This window comes from Eublepharis macularius, chromosome 14, assembly GCF_028583425.1.
Source record: "Eublepharis macularius isolate TG4126 chromosome 14, MPM_Emac_v1.0, whole genome shotgun sequence".
Classification (NCBI taxonomy): domain Eukaryota; kingdom Metazoa; phylum Chordata; class Lepidosauria; order Squamata; family Eublepharidae; genus Eublepharis; species Eublepharis macularius.
The window spans coordinates 15,442,682-15,466,926 of NC_072803.1; the positions used below are offsets into that span (position 1 = coordinate 15,442,682).

Here is a 24,245-nt window from a genome sequence, read left to right on the forward strand (position 1 = left end):
GGGGTTTGCTTTCTTAATCCTGGCCAAGATGTTCCGGGTCAGGAAAGGTCAAGTTGCAGAGGTCAGGAGTGACAAGCCTTTGACTTCATTGTCTCACTCCACTGGCAGCTGCCTTCTAGTGCAGGGACTTGCATTGGCAATGGGGACCCAGGCTGAGAATCAGAGAACTGGCTGTGCGAAATGTATAGCCAGAAGGCATAATGACATTAATCAGGAAGGCTGGAGTCAAGGAAATGGATTCTACAACAGTGTAAATTGAATATCCTTTATATACATGATTTATAATAAAAATAATCACTCTACTTCTATAGTGCTTCCTTGGTAACAAAGGCTTTCTAGAATTGGAGCTGGCATTTCTGTTTGTTAGAAGAGTGAAAAATAGATTAAAGCTCACATTACAAGTCTCCCTTGTGTGCCTTCTTCCACAGAAATATGGACGACCTATTTGTAGAATCTGTAGAAGAGCAGCAGTGGGACCGAACTTGGTTGGGATGAGCAGAAAACAGGGTAAGTGTCCTTCATACAACTCTTCTGCTCAGTACAATGTTTTGATCCTAAGCAAGGTTATGCACTGATTTAAATTTTAATTGCTTCTTATGCTTAGAATTGCTAGGCCTAAATTATCTTTTGCCCCCTTGTATTTTGTTTCTTCCAGGTTTTCCCTTCTTACTTCTGTTCAAAGAAGCATTCTGTACAATATGAAAATTAACAGTTGATTCAATAAACAGTACTACTTGAAACCATTTTGATTCCTTCCTACCATTCCCAGCAGAGTCATATCTTCTTGCTGAATGCATAGGATTAGCTGAACACCAGTAAGGCACTGATAGTCTCCATGGTGGCATTTTGGGTGCTGCAATATACTGAAATAGCTTTTCCCTTTATGGAAAAAATGTGCGAAGAAAGAAAATAACTCCGTATTAAAATCAAATTTTATGATTGCATGGGAATTGAATTCTTTTATTGCTAGGCATGAGGGATTTTTGACACATTACTGCTTAATTGCAACTGTGACACAAACTATTGAATTACCAGAGAACAATGGCTCCATAATTCATGAACGACACAAGTAGCAACTTATTGATCTGAGGCGTATCTCACATAGTGATGCAATGCCGTTGACCTAAGGAGAGTTCAAGTTGATTTAGAGGCATTGTGAGAACAGACTGAGATGTGCTTTCAGTCAATTTAGCATGAGAACAGCACTAACAATCTTTGAGGAAAATATAAAAGGAAATATTTTATAAAAGGATGCTTGAAAAGATTTTTAAATATTCAGCATCCCTGTGTTTGGAAAATACTATGTTGACCTATTTTAAACACCAAGATCATAGTCTACCTCCTTAACAGTAAGAGGATATCCTTTACATGCTTGAGAAGCATCTCAGTTCCCTGCACAATCGTAGATACAAAATTGAGTAACTTTACAATTGCTTAGGATTTGCTTTACACAATCAGTTATTATGAGTAAACAATCCTTTATTTCAACTTCTGGCTTTCTTACATGTGTAAAGGATGCATTGGAAGCTAGAGTGTGCTACCAATGCTTGGCACGATTAGGGGATCCTTTTATAAGGTGATCATTTAAACAACAGCAGTATTGTCATGAATAGATTCCCACTTCCATATAGAAACTGACTGTCCCAACAAGGCAGCAGAGAGGAGAGGCTTGAACAAGATAGGGTACTTTTGTTATGCTGTTTGGAATGACCACCTTTAGAAAACAACTCTTGAATCCTGCATTTTAGATTTGAAGTAACATGTGAAGAAAGGGTTTGAAAATGTAGCGGCCCATGGACCCAGTCCACCTGGCTCATGAATGAAAACTTCCTTCAGCCCCTCCTCACCATGTACACTCTTTATGAACATGCTGTGATTACCTACTGACTGCCTCTCTTTATTCACTCTAACAATAATTCCTAGTTCTCATTGGGTGGCAGTCTTGTGTCTGGGCTACGCTGCTTTCCGTTACAGGTGGGGATTCACATGATGGACTCTCCACACAAAATATGTATCTGTGAATAGAAAATAGGCATGTTATAACCAGATTATTGACAGGGGCTAGAATCTCTCTCTGCTCTAAGTGTATTAACCTCCTCCTTCATCTTATTGTATACTAAACAGCATAATAAATAATCAAGAGCTCATGCTAGTTTCAAAATACCTTTTTTTTCCTGTTAAGGTCTGCCACACCTTTACTTCTTCCTCTTTAAAACTATATCTGTGGCCCTGAGCCAGATCAGAAGTGCAAGCACCATCTCTCTCTTTCCCTCTCCAGAACCCTTAGTTGAAGCAGGTGCCCCTGTATTTTGACACCCCAGGCAGTTCTCTTAAATGTTTGTATGTAAAGCTGGGCTGGCCTTAGTGAGGGCATACGTCTGGCACATTATGCAATGGGAAATCTGCATCGGATGTGAGTGTATGTTCACCTGAATTTAAATGGGCAAATGACTGGGTTGCACAAACTGCAATATGTGAAGTGAATCTTAGGGGCCATCTCCTCTTGCTTCCATACTTGGGAGAAAACATTCCAACCATGTTGGGGAGGGCTTGTTGAATTGGATATTGGGAACATACACATGGAAGGACAACCTAGTCCCATGCAACCCCCGAGTGTTTTCAGAGGCCCTGTTTTTTGCACTCCCATCTTCAGAGGAGCAGTGGATAGAGACCAGATAGAGGGGCTTTTCTTGGATAATGCTTCAGCTTTGGAATTGCCATCCTGCAGAGGTTTGTCTGGTGCCAAGGTGGTTAAGATTTAGCCACTAGCTTCTTAAAATAATAATAATTCTCTCAGGAGTTCTGTTGAGCCCCCCTCACTTTCCCCCTGCCAAATTCCTTCAAATTTATATTTTTTAATATGGGGACTTCTTGTTAGTTTAATTTTTTACTTCTACTTTTATGATTTAAGATTGTGCTTTATCATCTGCTACCATTTAAAAAAGGAGCAAATATTATTTGCTACTATTCAAGTTTTATGTTGCTTTTTAAATTACAGGGGTTAGGGCGTCTGACCAGGATCTGGGAGACTCACGTTCAACCTCCCTCTGCCAAGGTGATTGGGTGACCTTGGGCCAGTCACACTAACTCTAAGCCTAACCTACCTCACAGGGTTGTTGTGAAGACAAAACAGAAGTTATGGTGGGAACTGATGCAGGTTGCCCTGAGCTCCTTGGAAAAAGAGTGGGATTTTTAGGGTTCCAGCTCTAGGTTGGGAAATTCCTGGTGATTTGGGGCATGGAGCCTGGAAAGGGCAGGGCTTAGGAGGGGCTGAAGCTCAAGAGGTCATATCATAGAGTTCACCCTCTGAAGCCGACATCTTCAGGATGAAAGGTTGCCAACTCCAGGCTGGGAAATTCCTGGAGATTTAAGGGTGGAGCCTAGGTAGGCAGGGTTTGGGGAGGGAATATTATTATTATTATTAATAATGCCATATAGTGCAGTACAATGCCATAGAGTCCACCCAACAAAGCAGCCATATTTTCCAGGGTAAAGGCTTGCCAACTCCAGGCTGAGAAATTCCTGGAGGTTTGAGGGTGGAGCCTGGGGCAGGGCCAGGCTTTGAGGAGGTAATAATGCCCTATAGTGCAGTATAATGCCATAGTGTCTACTCTCCAAAGCAGTAATATTCTCCAGGGTAAAGGGCTACCATATTGGGAAATTCCTGCAGATTTGAGACTGGAACGTAGGGAGGGCAGGGTCTGGCTAGGGAATAATGCCAGAGAGCCCACCCTCTAAAGCAGCCATATTATCCAGGTAAAGGGTTGCCAACTCCAGGCTGAGAAATTCCTGGAGGTTTGAGGGTGGAGCCTAGGGAGGGCAAGCTTTAAGGAGGTAATAATGCCACATAGCGCAGTATAATGCCTTAGAGTCTACCCTCCAAAGCAGCCATATTCTCTAGGGTAAAGCGTTGCCAACTCCATGCTGCAGGCTAAGGAGGGCAGGCTTTGGGGAGAGCTGCGTCCTCAGTGCCCTGGACTCCCCCACCTCCAAAGCAGCCATTTTCTCCAGGGCCGAGCCCTGACACGTAGAGGTCTCCAACCACCAACTGGAGGTTGGCAACCCTGGAGATTTCGAAAACACCTCCCTAAACGAATTCCCTTCGAGGCCCGTTGTAAAAGCGAGGCCGATTCTCCTCAGAAGCCGCCCCCGTTCGCCTCCCGTGTGGGGGAGAGCGCCGCGGCGGACGCGAGCCCCCTTCCCCGCCGCGCCAAGAGGAGGCGGCGGCTGCGGCCGAGCCCTCTCCCCGCGGCCACACGGCGGCCGGCGATGGAGCGAGGCGGGGCCTGCGAGCGCGCATGGGCCTTCCGCCCGCCTCTGCCTCTGCCTCGGCGCTCGCCTCGCCTCTCTCTCCCCCACACCCACCCCGAGGCCAGCGCCGGGCAGCCTCCTTCCCTCCCCGGGCAGGGCCGCCTGAGGCAGAAGGGGCGCTTTTTGCGCGGGAAAAGGAGGCGCCGCCGCCAGAAAGGAGGCGCCGCCGCTCCCCTCAGCAGCCCCTCGCCCGGCTTTTGTTGCGAGGCCGGCCCCGCTCGCTCGCTCTCGCTCGCTCTTTCTTTCTTTCCTCCCGCCGGCGAAGGATGAGGCCAGCCGGCGAGGGCTGCCCGGAGGCGGCTGCCCGGAGGACGCGGCGCCGCTGAGGGGAAAGAGGAGGCGGCGGGAGACCGGCCGAGAAGCGGCGGCGGGCGGCCGCGTTGCCTGGTCTGGTGTCGAGGCGCCTTCTTCCCCTCTTGCCCCTCAGGAGCCGGAGGTGAGGGTGCCTGCACGCAAGGTGACCGTGGGAATGCGTTACGAGGGTTCGGGGAGGCGGGCGGGCACGCTCCCTTGGGACAATAGCCCGCCCTGGGCTTCGGCAGGGGCGCCATCCTGGGCACGCGCCTACCTGAGTCGAGGGGATGGAGCTGGGGCGGGTTGCTCGCGAGGAGGCGTGCATGCATGCCCAGAGGCTCAGCTCGCGGGGCTGCGGGGCATGAAGGGGATCGTGTCGCAAGGCAGCCATCAAAGGCATGACTTCCTCGGGAGCTCCGTAGCAGGGAAACGAGGTTTCCGGGGATGCATCTCTAAAGGGTGGCCGGCTTGCAGAGAGGGCTGCGATCCTGGGCGTGCGTATTGGAGGAGAAGCCTCAGGAGGCAAGTGGGGGCTTCCCATGAGGCCTGCATCAAGAGGGTCCTTTGCACCTGCGAGAGAGCCCCCCTCCCGGTTGGGTGCCATTGGGCTTGCTTCTGGCGACCTGCATAACTGGATCCGCGGGTTGCTGTCCTGGGGCCTGCTGTATTGTGAGTAATGGTAGGATCAGGTTGCAGCCCTTGGCACACCTGCTTAGGAGTAAGCCCATTGGAGACAAAGGGACTGCTGTGTTAAAGATGCTGTAATAGGATTTCGGTGCAGGGCTGCAATTTTGCCCTTGCTTATTTGAGACTAAGCCTGGCTGAAGATGGGGGGGGGGGGGAAGAGCTGATTTCTAAAGAACATGCAAAGGGGTTGGTTTGTGCATCTGGAAGGGGGCTGTGAGAAGGCAGGCATTCACACCACACTGCTTGCGCTGAGAGTCTCCAGCAAAGGCTGATTCATAGGGGTTGGAGATTCTTTCACACAAATCAGAGGAGCTCCCAAGGAGGTGTGGGAAAAAGTGACGGCTTTTGTGCATTTTGGTAGAAGTGGGTGGATTGGTGCGTTGGTGGCCTTGGAGCTCTAAAAAGAGAAGCAGCCTCACTCCATGTTTACTCAGAAAAAAATTCTGTCCAGTTCATTCACATCAAAGTTAGTGCATGTAGCAGTCATGATATACGAGTATATGGGTGTTTGTTTGGGAATGAGGTGTGCTGGTGTCAATGTAGATTGAACTGCAACCATAGACAAGCTTAACTCTTAGGTAGATTCCACTGAAATTTACTGGTCTTATTTCTGATGGGTTTGCAATAATTGCTGTTTGCGTACTGGCCTTTCCTGAGGTGAAATCGACCTCTTCTCCATATTCAGCTTGCTTCTGTTCCATCCAGAGATGCCACAAAGGAGTTGCTTCTCTCTTTCACACAGCTTGGGTTGTGTCTGTTTCATTGATACCTCTTTGGAGCAGGTGAAGACCGGGGCTCTCTCCCCCTTTGGTTTCCTTTGTGCTTTAAGTAGCTTCTTGCCTCATAGATGTGGTTAGATTTTTGTTCCAGATCTCTGTTCCAAAACACAAGGATGGCTTATTATATGGATCTCTATGGAGATGTAAGAGCAGGTGGACTCTCAGACGTGTGAGGAACTTTGAATACGTGTCTCTGGAAATGTGATTATCTTTGGGTGCTTGTCCTGTGGGATTCAGAGTATGTTCCATTCCCATATTTTTCTGTTGGTTGTGGACAGTGATGTCATTGCCATGATGGTGTCTCATTAGCATTTTATTAGAATTTTAATGGAGAGTTCTATAGCCCTTTGGAAAGCTTTGGAGAGGGTAATTTCTGCAGTTAGGGTAATTGCTTTAAATCAAAAGGATATCTAGCTATTTGGTGATGCACCTCAAGGTACAACAGGAAAGGGCTGGATTATTTGGAGAACAAAGTATTTTAGAGTGAGCATGTGCAAGTGTAAAGCAAGCAAGTTATTATCCTGGATTGTACGAAGTGGGGTGGGGAGTTCTGCATTGCCGTGTTTTGTCCCCAGTGTATTGTAAGCTTTGTGTTTGTGTGAGTGTGTAAGAAAGATATATGATGTGGCAGTGGCTGTTGCAGTGGAGAAAGGCTACAACACTTCATGCCTGTGTCCTACCCTGTGTTTGTTTCTCATTGTGCGCTCTAATTATGTGCATAGAATGAGATGCCCTGAACCACTTCCAACTTGGAGACTATTATTTATTCTGTAAGCTTTGTCCGTTTGAAACTGGGAATAAAGAGATTTTACATTCCCAACATAATCTTCAGTTTAAATCAATGTTTTGTTAATGAATTGATGAATATTTTCATTGCTTTCTAAATAGTCTTCCTTTCTGCTTTGTTTCTCCTACACACCTGTTTACTCTAGGTTATGCTGACGTTTCTTTTGTTGCTTTAAACAAATGTGGACAGTCCAGCATGCATAACCATTAGTTTCCCTTATTTACCTTAATCTGCTAACAGAAAATGTTCATTTAGATTCTAAATGTTCATTTAGAAAATGTTCAGTTAGATTCTTTTTAATTGTCTTGGTTTATTTTTCATTCTGTTCCTCTGAGTAGCCTACATTAGAAGAATAGGATGTGACAGAAACATAATCCATACGAAGTAACTTTTTTAAAAAAAGAAGAAAAGGGATAGTTGAGTTTCTGTTCCTCTGGTGCCTTTAAACTATCATCAGGACAAATCTGATGTTGTTTGTTTTTCAGCTGGACTGGATCTACCCATCATTGGCTATTATGCTACTGTAGAATGCAGGACGTGAATGATTACAATAGCACAATGCCCATCAACCTTTGTTTGGATTCTTCTTGGGTTCTCCTGAATTGAGTGGCCATAATTTGTTTAAGTCATTTGTCACATTTTTAACCCCTCTTCCATTTGATTTTCACAAGAGCCCTTTGACTTAGGTGAGGCTGTTGGAGAGGCTGGTTCATGGTCATCCAGTGAGCTTCGTGTGAGTGAAGTTTTGAACTTTGAGTCTTAGTCCAAACTACATTTTCTGCTAATAGAAGGGGGCGGGGCCATTTCTGCTGATTCCTCCCTGCTGCAGCCCCCAGCCCCCCTCCCCATGTCATTCTTCAGGGCTCTTGTCCCCCAGGAGCAACGTTTCATGGAGACTAGTAGGCTACAAAGGAATAGGGGAGGCAGGAAAGTTCTCTTCTGCTGATGGAAAATTTAGTCTGGTTGAACCCTGTAGCAGTGTAGTGAGGTATTACAGTGTGTAGTCTTTTCGGTAGGGGTGACTATTGGGTTTTTTTTATTTTATTGTTTCCCTCTTAATTTTGAATCAATTTTCATAGCCTGCTATATTTGAGATAGACTAGAGATCCAAAGTTTGTTCTGACTTGCAAGTTATTGCCCTACTAAGCAAATATTGTTTGCTTGTAATTTGAGATTGAATTGAACGTTTCATTGTCCATTGATACAGAGCTCATTGAGGCTTCCTTTTTGTTTTATCCTCCTTTTCTCTGCCACTATTGATAATGACCAGAATCGCTGATAAGTTTTGAAATGTATTTGAATGTGTTAGATGAAATTACGGGGATGGGATAATATTTTTTGCAATCAGGAACTGGTTTCCATAACTGGAGGGTGAGCAAGTTATTGGAATTAGTAGATGATATAACTGATTCTTATGAAAGTGAGTAAGTGGATTTTGAGCTAAACCTATATATTCCCAAGAAGTGCTTATATTTCCTGATTTGATATCGGAGCATATTGTAACCATATGGATGTAGGAATATCATTCCATTTCAAGTATATTTAATGAATGTGGATGCCTAAACATACTATAAAACATTCCAAACATATTCAAAGGTCTATTAGTTTTGGCAGTTAGCAAATTTAAGCTCTTAATGTGGTATAAATATGTGTACACAATATACTGGAATATATTTGCCCTCTTTCCAGGGCAAAGTGGTTAGCTGAGCTGGTATTCAGTGCTGCAGCAAACAGTTTTAATCGGGTGGCTGCTTAGCAAAGCATGTTCTTGTGTAGAGGTTTCATGTTTTTATCCAAGCGTCAGGGTCTGCACTGTGTTTTCCCTCAGTCTGTGCTGATTCCTGTCTGTTACATTTGTAGGTATAGGATTCAATGCTGTATACTTCCTCTTTTTAACAGACGGAGCTCATGCTTCTACTTCCAGCTCTGAGAGTTCTTTTGCAGATGTGCCTTGAGAACAGTTTGTTTGCGAAGGCTTTGAAATAAACAGTAAGAGTTTATCGTCATTCTGTGTATTATTGGTCATCTGAAGAGATTGCAGTGTAATGGGCTTTTTTATCTACTGAATCTTTTTTTCCAATTCAGGCTAGATGGTAGTCCCCAATAGGTGAATATTAAAGGAGGCGGGGAGGAATCTTATTTATTGGGTGGTTTGGCTAATACGTCACAGTATTAGTAATCCTTCACAGAAGGAAATTCATTGGATATGGTAGAGTGGGAAGGGACTTTACAGACCATCTAGTCCAACCACCTGCCCAATGCAGGAACAGCCTGAAGCATCCCCAACAAGTATTTGTCCAGCCACTCCTTGAAGACTGCCAATGAGAGGGAGCCCACCACATCCCTAAGCAGCTGATAACACTATTGAATGACTCTTAACAAGAAGAAGTTTTTCCTAATGTTCAGTTAGTATCTTCCCTTCTGTATTTTAAACCCTTTGTTTTGAATTCTGTCCTACATTGCCAACAGTTCAGATATCACTCAAAGCCATGGCTTACCTAAACTAACTATTGTTAGTTGGAATCTGTCAGACTTGGATCTGAAACAACAGGATGGGTTATTAACAACAGTTTGTCTTAACTATGGTTCCATTTAATGTATGAATGCATACATTCTGGCCTAATCTTGACTTGTTCCCTAGCATCATTCTCTCTGGTTATAGAGCAAAGGTGATGAAGTCAATCAGTGTGATGCAGAGGTTAGATCACTGGACGGGGAGACTCAGGTTTGAATCTCAACTCTACCATGGAGGTTCGCTGAGTCACCTTGGGCCAGTTACATATTCCCAGCTTAACCTACCTCACAGGGTTGTTGTGAGGACAAAAGAGTTGGGGAGAACAATGTAAGCTGCTTTGGGTCCCCATTGAGATGAACCACAGGTAGAAATGTAGTAAATAAAAAACAAATTAATAATTTGGGAGTCAAACCAGGCTTTTTAAGTCATCGGCAAGTTGTAGCCTGGTTCCACAAGTTAACAGTAGTTAAAATAAGCCAGTTTTTTTCCTGTGGCTAAACCAAGCCAATTTCCAATTTACAGATTTTCAAAAGAGCAGCACCGTCTTCATCACAAACTGAGCAAATGAAGCTGATTGGTCAGGAGCCTATTTGAGTGATGAATGCTTCCACTCTCCTGGAAGTTGAGAACACCCTTCTACTTTACCCCCCCCCCCCCCGCCAAAGAATTGACACTTACTAGGAAGAAGCCACTTGCAACGTAAACTAACCCAAATTATTCTCTCCATTGACTTGTATGGGGCAACTTGTAGGTAGGGTTGAGCATTTAACCTATCAAATATTGCCAGCTAATGGTTGATGATCTTTAAATAAATAAGTTTATTTATAAAACAAACAAAAAGCTTTAATCACCAGCAGACTTGACGCTTAACGCCAACAATGAAAACAAGCTAGTCTGCTAATAATTATTTTTATGGTAATTTTTGAAAATTTGTAAATCTTCTGTTAATGTTTTTATACAAGAACATCAGGGTCAACTGGCAGGTTCAAATTTAAAGCAATGAAATTAAAATAATAGCAACTATTTTTAAAAGTCGGACTGTAATTTGCTGCCACACCAGTCCTATTTATATGAGAGGTGATAAGAATTTTTTTGGGAAAAGGCCTTTCCTCTGCAATGAGTATGTCCCCCCCCTTCCTCCATTACAATCATACTTTTATCAAGCTAAAATTGCTGTATCAGGTCCAGTGCCATAGTGGTAGTAAAGATATGCCACTCTCTGCTCTTTAGAAAGGAACACAGCCTTTATTTTAGGACTGCAGAATTTTCTTTGTGGCTTATCCTGAAGTTTCCTTACTGCATGAGCCTGTGTGTAATCTTAGAAGAATGTGCACTGTGTATTCTTGTATGAACATCTCTGATTCCAGCAATTGACCTTCGAAGGTAAAGTACAAATTAAGCACAGACTGTCCAATGAAGCTAGTTAAGAAATTGAAGAGCTGATCGTATTGTCCTTTTATGGTTGCATCTACTACATCAGGACTACTGTATAAAGTAGACCTTCTGGTTGCAAAATAGAGAGCAGCAGATTAGCTTTAGAGGTGAGATAATGTAGCTCCACTTAATTTTATAGATATATGTATTGTTAGTGTGTTATGTTTAGAAATGTGGGTTTTTTTGTTCTCTATGTTGGTTGTTTATTGTCTTGCGGTGTGTAGTTTATAGTTTAATAAAGAACATTTTAGTCAGATAATGTAGCACCACTGATACTCACGCAGTGTTCCTGGCAACTTCATTGCCATGTACCAGTCATGAAGTTGTACACAGGTGCCATTCCCATATTTGTCATGCACAGAAGGCACCAATCAGCATGTAGTGATACAGTAAACACCATGCTGTTAGCTTTTTCATTGCCAGGTCTCCATGGCCCAATAGGTAGGCAAGTATTAACCAGTGGGGTGAATACAACTATCATCTAAGTGGCTCTTCTCCCAACAAAAGAGATGCTTGTGCTACAGGAAAACTGGAGGAAGACTTCAAACGTGAGCCCAAATGAAAGGTGGAGTATAACAATTTTAATGAATTAGCTTTGCTCAGTGGAGTGGAAGGATCAGGGTAGGATATACCCAATGCCTGTACTTGCAAGGTAGCCCAGTCTTTTAGATATGAATTTGGATTCACTGACTACACAAATTGAGCCAGTTGAAGAATGAGAAAGGACAGCAGAAGCTAGCAAGCCTCCCTTTTGGTAGAGAAGAGGCCAAGGGAAGGGAAGGATGGTAGTTATAGTAACAACCAGCTCTGCAGTTCAGTGGATAGAAAAAGACTTGCATGTGGAGTTTACAGGACACAAGAGAAGTTCTTGTGTTCCACTGTCGGACTAATGACAGCACATAGACACTGTGCTATCTTAAGCAGAGTTGCCCTCCTTGAAGTCAGTTGGTTCAGAAGCATGTAACTCTGCTTATGGCGACTGTTAAAATACCGCAAGCAAGCACAACAAACCCATTTTGATATTTCAAGAATAGCCATCTATACTCACTAGTTGCTATAACAAAACATTTTGTCTTGCAGTGAACCCATTTTGATATTTTCAGAGTAAGTATGGCTACTAACTAGTTGCTATAACAAAACATTTTGTCTTGCAATTAAATAGAGCCTTTAATCAACTTAGGAACATAACACAACCTACTTTGGTAATGCAGCCTACATGCCTTTTGTGTTGTAGCATTATATCTACTCAAAGCAGTGCTACGCACTCTGCAGCTTGCAGAGAGCCCACATTCACAATTCAGCAACCAAAAGAACCACATGACTATTACATGTCCTGTGTACCACCCTACCAAACAATCACAGACAATAATATACAATATGTTTTTAATTACCAGAGTACATCTGGGCATGAAGGGATGTCTCTTATCAACATTGTCAAACCCGTGTTCTCTCTGCTTCCCTCACTGTCTTCTTGATCTGTCCCTGGGTCTGACAGCTCAGGAAAGAACGATACGGCCAAGGCTATTCTGTGTCTTGCCAGGGAGACAGTGAGAAGGTAGGGAGAGAAGTAAAGGGTGCTCAGGCTTCCCAGTACACAGTGAGCCAGTCAGCAGAGTTGTGAAACTTCTCGTCTCAGGAAGCCTACGCACCTTTTACTTCCCTCTCTGTCTTCTTGTTGTCTTGAGGCAAAGCAGCTAAGGCCAACGAGTGAGATTTCCAAGGTGCCTGGGGAGAGAAAGCTGGGCAGAGAGGGGAAAAAAGTAACCCTGCTGTGGCCAGCTTGCTTCTTTCTTGGGTGGCTGCTGTGGTAGCTTTACTTTCTCTTCTCTGAAGATCTTGCTCTCCTTCAGGCAGCTGCCTGTGTGCTGGGATGAGAGCGCAGAGGCTGCAGAGAGTGGGGGTTGTTGGAGAAGAAGGACCCTTTATTTCATACGTGCCATGAGGTCTGCACCTCAGGGAAGCTAGCAGTTGGCCTGTCCTCCATTCCATCCAGTGGTGGCTGCTTCAAGGTGGAAGGTGGGACTCTTTTTGTCAACCACAAGTCTCTGGGCCTTGCCCACTTCCCTGAAACAGGAAATATGTGCAATGTTGGGTAATGGTGTATATTTATTTATTTATTTATTCAATTTATATACCGCCCATCCCAGGGGCTCTATATGTGGCTCCTGAGCCACTGCGTATTACTGGTTTGGGGACAGTGGGATTTCTGTTTCTGTTTAGTACACATATGATTATACCAAGCAAAGACCACTCAATTGAAGACTTAAGTGTAATTCTTTGCAAGTTAACCCTTTTGAACAGAAAATGGGACCTTCTTCTGGTTTAATGTGTGTAGAATAAGGATCTCACAACTGTTCAAAACTTTGCAGAAGGAAGGGGAAAATAGTGTTTCTACAAAAGGGGGGGGAAGTAATTTGCTATTAGGTTGGTATACCAAAAATGTTACCAATTTGAGAACTTATTGCAGATTTCAGCTAATTGAAGACCACATAAAGTAAAAAAACAAGATCTCTGAGATGATGTTTAATGGATGATACTGGTGAGATTTGGGATGACTCTTGAATTATAACATCCTACAATGACCTGCTAGTCCCTCAGTCCAGTAGGAAGGCTTTTCTATTGTGCTGGTGTTCTGCTGACACAAGGTTGCTTCTCTGCTAGCGTAGATTTGGATTCTGCTGGTGTAGGGAGATTTAAGTGCAATCCTATCTGCACCCAGCAGGTATGAATCAGCCTTACACCGTTTTTCAGATCATGACATGTAGATAATAAGTGTTGAGTGTTTCAGTGTGGAAATAAACTTCATCAAGTCATGGAATGCTGTAGGTGTAATTGAGAGATGGAGAATAGATGATGATATATTGGGGCAATCAGTCATTAAAGAAGTGTTGCAGGCTGTCATATCCTATTTAGCTAATAAGTTTTGAGCAGAGAAGCTAGACTTCCAGCTTTATTGAAATTAGCTAAATAGAAATTTTACAACTCAGAGTTAAGTATTTCAGCTATTGTATAAACAGCCATAATTACTGAAGGAACAGGCTTCCTTGTGAGGTGGTGGGCTCTCCTTTGGAGGTTTTTAAGCAGAGGCTAGATGGCCATTTGACAGCAATGTTGATTCTGTGAACCTAGGCAGATCATGAGGGAGAGGGCAGAATGGGTTACATCAGTGCTTAGTTCTCGTGGCCTTCTTGCATGCCCGGGGTAATGCTGATTGCCACCTTGGAGTCAGGTAGCAAGTTTCCACAGGCCAATTTGGCTAGGGATCCTGGAGGTGTTTTGACATCTTCTGGGCATGGAGCAGGGGTCACTGGGGCAGTTGGGGAGGGGGTAGTTGTGAATTTCCTGCATTGTGCAGAGGGTTGGACTAGATAACTCTAGAAGTACCTTCCAATTCTATTATTCTAACTTGAGCTAGAATTGATGGCATCCTATTTTCCAAATTGTAATTGTAATTTCAAATTGTAATTCCTACAGGTAGTCAATTTCATTGGACTACTTCGTTTATAGGCAGAATGTTGATTGTACTCATGATTTCACTTTAAATTTATGCTTTTGATTACAGTTGTGAGGTAATCACATCAAAAGGAAATGTCTTGTTTCTAAATCCTAACCACCCTTGCTTAGATACAACTCCTATGATTTCCGTTTCTTCCAAGTTGCTCTATGAGGTCACAGTTTAAGTTATACCTATATAGTTTTGATAGAGTCTTTCTTAAGAATGATGCTGGCAGCTGCAGCATCATTGGTCCTCTGGTGGTCAACCTGTGCTCACTCAGCAGAGAAATGTAAAGAAAAGATACAACAGGAAGGTGCAGAGATCATAGCAATTGCACCACCATCTGTAGAAACCTCACCAACCCCACCAGACACTGTCAACCTGTCAACAGCACTTCTGTGCAGCCAAGTGGACTAAGGACCGCCAGCCTTTTGCTAGACAAAGGAGATGCTGTTGTGGCTGCACACCGCTGAAGTCAGCATACTGCTTCTTTTATGCAGAACTTGAGAACGGAGGAAACACAGGCACACATTACTGTAAGGATGATTGTGGTGTAAGCTGGAGGAGCCCAGGGGAACAAACATACCATCAGGAAGCCCCATAGATGCAAGTTCTCTCTATGTGCTACTGTGTTCCCCTTTGCATGGTGAGAGACATGACCACTCCAACCACAAACGTCCAGCAGCAAAACAGCAGGGAATGACTCAACTAGAATCCACACCTCATACACCCAAGATCATTCCTCTAATCATTCCCCCAACTGGACACTCAGGAACATAATATAGGAATTAGGCATCTTCAGCAGCCTGGGTGTTGGCACCAACAATTATATAGACCAGAGCATGGAAAATTACAGTGTAGGGAAGGCCAACGCATACCCTGGATCCTTAGGTGTGGTTAGAAAGCCCAGAAAGGAGTTGCAGGCACATCTTGGATTTTGCTCTAGCAAAGACTGTCATGTGGGATGGACCAATCATGCTGACTGGCTTGCCACCCACCATTATTTTTGGGTGATGCTCTCCCATCCACGTCCCCCCTGCTGTAGTCAGTGAGGTCCATGGCTGCCGCCTGCTCCCATGCATCCTAGCCTCTCCTCCCCCCCCAAAAAACATACCTGTGCAAGCCTGGGAAAGTCCCCTCCTAGTTTGAGTCCCATTTTGAAGGCACCTGGGTTTAGCTGGGAGCAAGTGGTGGCTGTTGATTCCCACCCATCAATTCCAGATCCGAAAGACAGGATTCACATAGGATTCACATATTTGTGGAACAGCATGGGTCATACAGAAAGCAAGTTGGATCCCAGAGACCTAGGTTGCGAAGTCCTAATCACTGCATGCCTATGAGATGGGCAGCGATTACTTTTTTACATGTTGTGGAAATAACAGGAGTTGAGAGGCAAAATAGTTTAGAGGGCAAAAGAACAGGGCTGAGATTCTGAAAATTCCTTTTGTTCTCCTGACACTTTGAGATGGTGAACCTTTGCGATTTACACACACACAAAAAATTGCATTCCAAACCATGAACGAAATATCACATCTTGAACGATTGTCTCTTCAACTAATTTTTTAAATACAAGACATTCAGGGTGCCATAAGTTCAGTACATAAAGCTTTGTAATTACTGTGGAACTTGTGCATGAACAAACAGGTTTCTGGACTGTTGGCTGCTTTGGAAGGAAGTTATTTTATTTCTTATTATTGAGGGTATGCAAAGTTAATTTGCCAATTGGATTATTAAGATGGCTAAGGTAATTTAGCAATATAGTTAACTTTAAATTAGCAACTCAAAATTAATGCTTAGAAACCTTGCTTTTAAGTAACAAACAGTGGGTGTTTGCTAATTTATTTTGCTAACAAGTTCCCAGAAAATGATCCCCTGAACTTTTTAATTCTAATCCTTGCTGCAGTTGCATGGGAATTCACTGGGGGGGGGGGTGATGTAATGCTTAAAATCTGACCTATGCTATGCTTCCCAGAGGACTTTGAAGCTGAGCGGGCAGGATGTAAGTTTTCGAAGTTCCAGTGTGTCTAATGGAGCTTACTCCTGTACATGTGTGTGTAGGTTTGTAGCTGACTCTGAACTCTGTGGGACTTGTTTCTAAATGAACACCCTTACAGTAATTTCAGGTAAGTGGCCATGTTGGTATATAGTAGAACAGCAGATCTGAGTTTAGTGGCACCTTAGGGACTAACAAGATTTTCAGGGAATAAGCTTTTAAGTCAAAGCTTCCTTCTTCAGATACAGGTAGGAGTGTGGCCAGGATGTAGACGTACAGTGTTAATATCAGTTTGCACCTGTACAGGTTCTTTCATGAGGTTGATAGATTTCCACTCCACGTAGCTGAATGTGGTGCCTTCCATAAAGATAGTTTCAGGTAGGTAGCCATGTTGGTCTTCAGTAGAACTCAGTATTTGAGTTCAGTGGCACCTTAGTGGCCAACTAGGGAGCTTTAACTTTCTCAAGGTTATTCCTTGAAAATCTTGTCCTCTACGGAACCACTGGACTCAGATCTTGCTGTCAACCTTACAACTGCACTGATACTGTTAAAGAGTCTCATGTCTTGGTGCCAGTGAAGTTATAGAACTTTTTGATTCTGTCGTACTGCAGGTTGTATATTCAGGACAGAGGTGAAGATTGTATGAGAGTTTGGGAAGAAGTCTGGGACTCCAGTTTGCGTGAGCGCTTGTTAATCTTAAAGCCAGACCTGTCAGAGCTTACATAGTGTAGTGGCTGAGAGTGTGAGCTGCAGCCCTCAATTCACATCACCATGACAATTTGGGGTGCCAAGCCTGTAGGCAATGCAGGGATCATATTGGCCTGCCTTGTAGATTGTTACGTTTGTTGAATAGACACAAAGTACGATGTATGTTCAGGCCTATAATTGTTAATTTTCATAATCAGCTGTTTAGTGTGAACATTAATTGCTTGTTCATGCTTTACCATTTGTTTTGAAGTAACTAGGCATGTCTGTCATCCCTGGTTTATTAGCTGAAACGTGTTGTTTCAAGTGTTTTGCATTTTGAATGTCTTTGTTGTGATTTCTTGGTAGGCAACCAATTCACTGTCTAGATATACATAGAGTTTGTCACTGTGATCATGATAGTATTGAGACAGTTTCGCATGTCCTGTTTTATTGCTAACTATATGCAGACTTGCATCTTAAATATTTAGAAGCAGAATTAGTTAATATGAGGGGCTTCCTGGATTCCTTAAAGGTCTTTCACCTTCTGAATGACTCCCTGCCTAAAACAACTGAGAATGTAGCAATGTTTCTCTATATGGCTATAAAATTCCATCAGGAGGGGTTCCAGAAGTAACTTTGTTTTTCTATGTTTCTTGTATTGTGATGAACGTTGTCCCAACTGATGCCAATAAAGGTTAACTGAACTGAACTGTCTAGATAGTTGTTTTTTTAAACATGCCCAGTCTGTTAGAAGAGATGTCCTTTCTTGGGTGTATCTTCTGCTCGGTGTCTCAATCTAATTGAGCAATTGCTCTTGGCCATATATACTCAGTACATTTTTCCACACTTTTTATCAGTAGGTGGCTTGTATGAAATATGACAGCTACACCTACAGGTAATTTCAATAAATTTTCTCATATTTTACAAATATTTACTTTATTTACAGAATGAAGACAGTTCTTTTGCTTTATTATTACACACAATACTTCAGTTACTATGATTGCATTACCATTTCAAATTTTAAGTGTAAAATGATACATGAAAACAAGAGAGGAAATAATTATCTGGAAAATAGGCAACTTTTAGGTGAGAGAAATGCTGCACTGGCTTCCTCTTTTCACTTATGTGTATGTGAAAGGTATTTTCTTATAAAGTTGGTGATTCAGTAAGAGCAAATGAGATTCCAAGTCCTTCAGTTAAATGATGCCTATACAAGCCTCGGATGTAGAGCTTATTGTAGTGAGTGCAACTTATTCCATTGAGGAAAGGGGAACAAAAGTTTGTTTGTTAGCTACCATGCAACTGAATACAAAGGCTCCAGTGACCTTTGAATCTTAGTGACTGCGTATGAAGAACAAATTGTCTAAAGAATTGGAAAAAGTGCCAGGAGACAATAGAGCTGCTTTTCTGTCCCTTTGCATATTCTGGTTTTACTAACCTTATTAAAATCTGTTAATGGCATACAAAGCTAGTACAAAATTCACGCCACCTTTATTAGCAATGTAGTAGTTTGAATTCTTTCTGAAAATTTGGACAGTATTTTCAGTAAAAAGCTGCTTCTTAGATTGCTGAAATGCTTTGAGGGATAGTACTCTGGTAAGGAGATGTTTTCTTCTTTTGTCATATTTTTAGGCTTTGTCATATTTTATTTTCTGCCCCTCTAGTTTGTTCTGCCAAGCTGGAGACAACCTTTCTGTATGGAAAAGTAGCAGGCACACTAAGTACGTTCAACGCACTTTAATTCAGGATTCAGTTCCTCCTGACACCTTGCCAACACAGAATTAGCTGGCCTAAGTGCTGGAGCAAGTATAGTAACCTAATTTGAATACTGGCAATGTGGCTGAGTCCATGCATATTTCTCATACACTTTTTGCTGCAAACAAGATTTTGATGCTTCCAGTCACTGTGTGATACAAAATGCAGTGGTTCTAGTCAACAGGGTGCAAAGTGCAATCTTCAATGACTTATTACAGTGCAAACACCAATAGCCTTGCATAGTCCAAATGAAATAACAAAAGCAATATGAATAGGGAAAATTAGTACATGTATATAAAATGTTTAATATGATGCTGATAAATACTTGTACTGAAACTCCTATGATACTTAGTTAAAGATGGTTATGTATTTGGCTTTTATTAAGGAACACTTAGTGGAGTTAAATAACAGAACATGATGCTGCTTGGAGGATGCATGCAAGCACAAGAAGGCTGCAATCCCAGCAACATCTTCCTAAGAGGAAATCCTATTGAATAAAATGAAATTTACTTATGAATAGACTTTTTAAGGGTTGTTCCCAAAGAATCTGAAACCCATTGTGTACAAATCTTTTATAAAAATCTTGTGAGGATTTGACCTAAGAAATGGAAACTCAAGTGTATGGTGTAACCAAGCTCATGAGCCAAAGTTGAAATCTTCTGTTTTAAGGATTCATTGCAGTTAGTTTCTTCAGTGTCAAGGTGGGAGATATGGTTGCTTATTGCAGCCCTAACTTGGTATGCATTTGGGACTTGATTAAATGCAGACATTTTACCAATGGCAATGAAAAAAAACAATCAGAGTTTGAGGTGTTATAATGAGGAATTAAATAAAATCCAAGAAGTGGAAGTTTTATGTCTTTATGGAGACATGATTTATTAGAGAATCAAAATGTATAGTGACAAAATAGGAAATTTTAAGACTGACAGAGATCCCAAAGACTGTTTTGAAAGGGTAGAGGACCCTTTCAAAGATTGAGTCATCATTCTGTATTTGAACTTGCCTCTATGCTTTATCTTTTCCATCTCTTTTCTAAGCAGTAGCCCTTGATTACTTCCATACGTTGAAAAGACAGTAGAGATAGAATCATAGAGTTGGAAGGGGCCATACAGACCATCTAGTCCAACCCCCTGCCCAGTGCAGGATCAGCCTAAAGCATCTCTGACAAATATGTATCCAGCCTCTTCTTGAAAACGGTCAGTGAAGGGGAGCTCAACACCTCCCTAGGCAGCTGATTCCACTTTTGAACTACTCTGACCGTGAAAAAGTTCTTCCTAATATCCAGCCGGTTCCTTTATGCATGTAATTTAAGCCCATTGTTTCTGGTCCTACCCTTTGCTGCCAACTGGAACAGCTCTCTGCCCTCCTTCAAATAACAGCCTTTCAAACACTTAAAGAGAGCAATCATGTCCCCCCTCAATCTCCTCCAAACTAAACCTTCCCAAGGCCCTCAGCCTTTCCTCGTAGGGCTCAGTCTCCAGACCCCTGATCATCCTCGTCGCTCTCCTCTGCACCCTCTCGATTTTGTCCACATCCTTTTTGAAATGAGGCCTCCAGAACTGCACACAACACTCCAGGTGCGGCCTGACCAAGGCAGTATAGAGAGGGGCTATGACCTCCTGTGATTTCGACGCTATGACCCCTTTGATACAACCCAGGATTGAATTGGCCTTTTTGCCACCACATCACACTGACTGCTCATATTTAGTTTACAGTCCACTCTTACCCCAAGATCTCTTTCACATATACTACTGCCCAGAAGTGTATCCCCCATCCATTTTGGTGGCCCAGATGTAATACTGTGCACTTGTTTTTGTTGAATTGCATCCTATTCACAGCTGCCCACTTCTCCAGAGTATTCAGGCCTTGTTGAATTTTAATTCTGTCTTCTTGGATGTTTGCTACTCCTCCCAGTTTGGTTAAATGTAGAGAGTGCTGTGTTTGTCCATTTATGTGTAATTTCTTCTACCCCCTCCCCTCCATTATTTTGGTCAATGCTTTGGCAAGTGTCTTAGGAGTCTTTCACACTTTTCCTGAAACATTCATGATCTATTTTAGAATGGATACTAGTTGATGGCTTCATTAGCAGTTGAAACCTTAATGAATTTGGTCACTATCATTTTTCATAAAATATATTATTGAGGATTTTCATGATTGCATGAGATGTTCTTAGCAGCAGCAGTTGTGTGAAGACAAGAGGGTTTAAGCACTGTTTGAGACATTTCCCCCACTCCTTCTGATCCTGTGTTCAGAATATGCATGTATCTGAAGGTTGGGATTTTTTTTGATAAATGGATGGCCCAATCTTATTTTCCCCCTTTTAGCTCCTGCCAGTCCTGCCCCAGTAATGTCCATTGTGTGTTGCAGTTGTATTTTGTGCAGGGGTTTGCTTAGTTCTGATGGGTGTTACTATCCCATTATGAGGAGGTGTGGCTGCTTCCCAGTACTACAGTGAAGTATGAAGGTGTCATTTTTGTTCTGTGCTGAGATTCTAATATTCAGTCTTGAGAATTTCTGCTGTTTTTTAATCATAATATTAGTATGTCAGTTATCATGGACAGCTTTGTGCTGCTCCCTGTTTTGCTAGTTTAGTATAAACCTAGTCATGGCCATTGTAATTAGATATAAAAGGTTTAAATTCTTCTTCACCTTCCCTCTTACTTGCAGTGTCTTGAATTAAATGCCAGTGTGACATTTTTGTGTAGGTATTTAAGTTCTGCAGGAGTAGTAGATCTTAGCTTTTGTTACAGTTCATCTAAATGAGGATTGTCCACAAAATACGAGTTAAGCAGTGTTGGTGCCTCTGTTGTCCTAGTACAGAGAAGCTGGTATCTAGCATTCTAGTCTAGTTAACTCTCTGCTTACTAAGCACAGATCCAACCTGTAAATCAGTCTGAAGCACTGGACCAAGAAAGAGCGCTTAAGGTGTGCTTGAGACCTTTGTTTTTCACTTGCCCAATAGTCCTGTAAGCTATATCACACACTGATTTTGAAACTACCTCCATTTTCAGGGTATTTTCCACATTGCATACATTCACACTCCCTTTGCATTTGAAACTAGTTTGTAATTCTCGAATTACAGCCTTGAAGTTTGGATCTAGTTAAAGTTATAGAAAAACCGTTTAAGAAATGTGAATACACACTTCTTGGAATCTTGTGCATAGAAAGGTGCTGTAGGCTATCTTTGTGGCCCTTACACATATAACTTTCTTGCTGATGATTACACGTATATAAAAAGGATGAAATTATTAGCTGTGTATGGAAATGTTAATCCTAAATGAAGGTTTTTTAATGGCAGTTGTCACTGTTACCTAATGCATTGTTCAGCACTCTTTCATGTTTGCTGCAACACATCTTTGTCCACTGTAAAGTTACGTTCTTATGTAGTATTGTTTGCTTAGAAAGATGCAAAAGTCATTTTTGACTCATTTTTGACAAATGGGAAAGAAAGCTGTTGCCTTGTAGGGATAACCCAGCTTAAATACTAAAGTAGAATTTCATATATATATATAGTCTGAGCATTGCAGTCACCTGCTCTGAATGAGCTGGATGTAATATTCTTCTTGTTGTAAGAGCCTAGCGCAAGTTGTATGTCACGTGCTTCACTTCAACCACTTTTTAAAGTAGAGTTGTCTTGTGCTAGTTTCCTGTTGGCTGGATTTTACTCAGATGCTGATGTATTCTTCAGCTATATTCCTGTTTGTTTAGACTTTATTTGTGTCTGTTTTATGAAAGGATTTAATATTTTCATTGTAAGGTAGAATTTGTGTGTGTGGAAAACAGGCTTCTGGTTTTCATGTCTTCAAAGGTGACAACTAATCCTTGTGGCTTGTCTGAAGAGTTTAAAGGTAATTTTTTTTTTTGCTCTTATCTCTTTTTTAAAACCTGACATCTCCTAGTTTCTGTCTTGATTGAATGGTTATAACATTTTGATGTTGCCTTATGTTGCAAAAATGATCATAAAAAGTCTTGTGTAGGGTAGAATTTCATTGTTTTTATGGGTTCTGTGGTATATGTTTCCTCCTTTTTGTTCATTTCACCTTCCAGTTTTACATGTTCTTGTAATAACTCTCGCTGAATTTTTATTTATAAAGTTTGATTCCTCTTTGTTAATGTCCAGATTCTGCTTTGATGTATAAAGTAGGGGGATCTCTTCAAGATAACTAAAAAAAATTAGTTGGGTCTAGGAAATGTGAGTAATGGAGAAAAACCTTTATGAATGTCATATATAGCTGAACAGATGAAAAAATTAGTCTGCCTCATTTTGATGCAGTAACGACAATAACAAGAAAATTTAGAATTAAAAGCAATGATGATTTTAAAACTTTGTATTTTAGCTTTGGTCATTCAGGAAACTTTCATTGTTGTTTGAAGCATTAGAATGTCACTTTTGGGAAGGGGAACAGGAAGATATACTTCTAGATAATAAGAATAAAGGGATATGAATTGTGTTCTTTCTTGCAATGAAAATATTCACCTATGAAACACTTAGGTAAGCTGCTCTTTTGTTGAATTCTTTGGTATGTTTTAAATTGCTTCTTAAATAGTTCAGTGTGGATTGATTGGTTAAAAATGGCTTAATGCGCAAGTATATAGGCTGCTGACTTAGCCTGAAGATGAAGAAAGAGTTGAAAATTATTAAAAGTGTTAAGAACTTATCTACTCCAATAGTCATAGTGAGTTCACTGATTCTAGTTGCAAAAACCTGAAGAGATTATATTACGATTCTTTTAAAACCTGTGCTTCAGATATGGCCCGGGAATACTGAGGGACAGGACGGTTTTTCTTCTTTAGGTCCTTGAATTTTTCTGCTGGATCTTAGATTGCCAGAACCAAATATAAGATATTGGATGGGGAGTATTTTGAACCTCAAGAGAACTTACTTTCAGCAACACTTGAAAGATGAGATTTTTGCTTCATGCTCAGCATTTAATTAGTTACCGTTTTTGGCTTGCTGGAGTTCCCAGTTCTGCAGATATTTACGTCTTGGAACACCTTGCTCATTCCTCTCTGTTTTCCACTGTGATCAGCAGTGTATGTGTGTGTGTTGATCTATGCAAGGCTGTTACACTTGTATGGAACTGTGTCCTGGGAAAGAGGAACGGCTTTCTTGTACCTCCTAACCAACTTGAATGAAGAGACCTTTTTAGTGTTTAAACTCTGCTTAGCTATACATAGAAAGTCTATAAAATTGAATGATTTGTATGGTTGTGAATTGTAGGCTACATTTTCTAATGCAGAATTATATAGAACTAAAGTGCAAGTTTCTAACCCTGGTGATTCTGGAGTGGTGGAGACAGACCTAAAAAAATACTTGGTCAAGGCTTAAATGGGGTAGAGTGAGTTTTTCCAATGGTGGAGGTAGAGTCTGTAAGTGCTCCATTCCCAGTGCAGTTTTCTATGTTTTATGAATCCTAACCAGAATTAGGACTAGTCAAATGAAGAAAGGAAGAATAAACAATATGCTAATTAAGTGTATTTGTCTGACCTGTATAACTTATTTCAGT

The 24,245-nt window shown here is 41.8% G+C and overlaps 1 protein-coding gene across 1 annotated transcript in view; it reads left to right on the forward strand.

Moving 5' to 3' along the window:
• Window positions 1-4,712: 4,712 nt before the first annotated feature.
• The window catches only part of ARHGAP32 (Rho GTPase activating protein 32), a 246,304-nt gene continuing 226,771 nt past the window's right edge, over window positions 4,713-24,245 (forward strand). Inside the window, exon 1 of the mRNA XM_054998383.1 lies at window positions 4,713-4,768. The gene's annotated coding sequence lies outside the window, so the exon portion shown is untranslated. The remainder of the gene's footprint in view (window positions 4,769-24,245) is intronic.